Source organism: Castanea sativa, chromosome 12, assembly GCF_040712315.1.
Source record: "Castanea sativa cultivar Marrone di Chiusa Pesio chromosome 12, ASM4071231v1".
Taxonomy (NCBI): domain Eukaryota; kingdom Viridiplantae; phylum Streptophyta; class Magnoliopsida; order Fagales; family Fagaceae; genus Castanea; species Castanea sativa.
In genome coordinates, this window is record NC_134024.1 from 16,615,833 (window position 1) to 16,617,134 (window position 1,302).

Sequence of the window (1,302 nt, forward strand, 5' to 3'; positions counted from 1 at the left end):
TTAGGCAACGATACCATGAGTAGGGCGTTGCACCAACTCTCTAAATCTTCGTTTTCACGGAGGATTGAGAGGGGGAGGCTTCCCAGGAGGTTCACCCAGCCCACCTTTACCATCTATAATGGCCGGACCGATCCGGTGGAGCACGTGAGTCACTTCAACCAGAGGATGGCAGTGCACTCTCATAATGAGACTCTGATGTGTAAGGTTTTCCCCTCCAGCTTGGGGCCTGTAGCTATGAGATGGTTTAACGGTCTCAAATCGGGGTCTGTAGGCTCATTTGGGGAGCTAGCTAGGGCATTTGCTTCGCGGTTCATCACGTGTAGCAGAGTCCTTCGGCCATTGGACTCGTTGCTATCCATGGCCATGAAGGAATGGGAGACACTGAAAGCATACTCTGACCGATACTGGGAGATGTTTAATGAAATAGATGGCGACTTTGATGAGGTGGCGCTTAATACCTTTAAGGTGGGTCTCCCTACTGATCACGACCTAAGAAAGTCTTTGACGAAAAAGCCCGTCCGCAGTGTACGCCGCCTTATGGATCGTATTGATGAGTACAAAAGGGTAGAGGAAGACCAGCAGCAGGGGAAAGGAAAGGAGAAGGTTATCCCGCAGGAGAGAAGGGATTTCAGGTCAGACAGATATCACAACAACAAGCCGAGGAGGGATTACTTCGGGCAATCTGGCTCGGCAGCACCTCAGGCTGTAAATACTGTGTTCCGAGAACCAGTGCATCAATTACTAGAGAAAGGTCGTAAAGAGCCCTTCTTCAGATGGCCAGGCAAGATGGCAGGGGACCCTGCGAAAAGAAACCAAAATCTCTTTTGTCAGTACCATCAGGATGTAGGTCACACTACCGAGAACTGTCGGACCTTGTGGAACCATCTAGAGCAGCTCGTCAGTGAGGGAAAGTTGAAGCAGCACTTATGTCAGCCCACTGGGCAGGTCAGTCAAGTTGGTTCAAACAACCAGAGGAAAAATTCATCTCGGCCCGCGTTGGGAACAATTAATGTTATCTTCGCTGCACCTGGTAGGACCGGCTTAGGTCCCACTAGGGTGATGGCGGTTTCCCATCCTCAGGTCGAGGATGTGGGTAACAGGCCGAAGAGGTTGAAGGGCACCTTGCCCGTCCTAGGTTTCTCCAAGGAGGATAAGGTAGGGACTATTCAGCCCCATGACGATGCTCTTGTGGTCACCCTCAGGATAGGGAATTATGATGTGAGAAAGGTGATGATAGACCAGGGCAGCGGTGCAGATATCATGTACCCTGATCTATTCAAAGGGTTGAGGTTGAAATTGGAA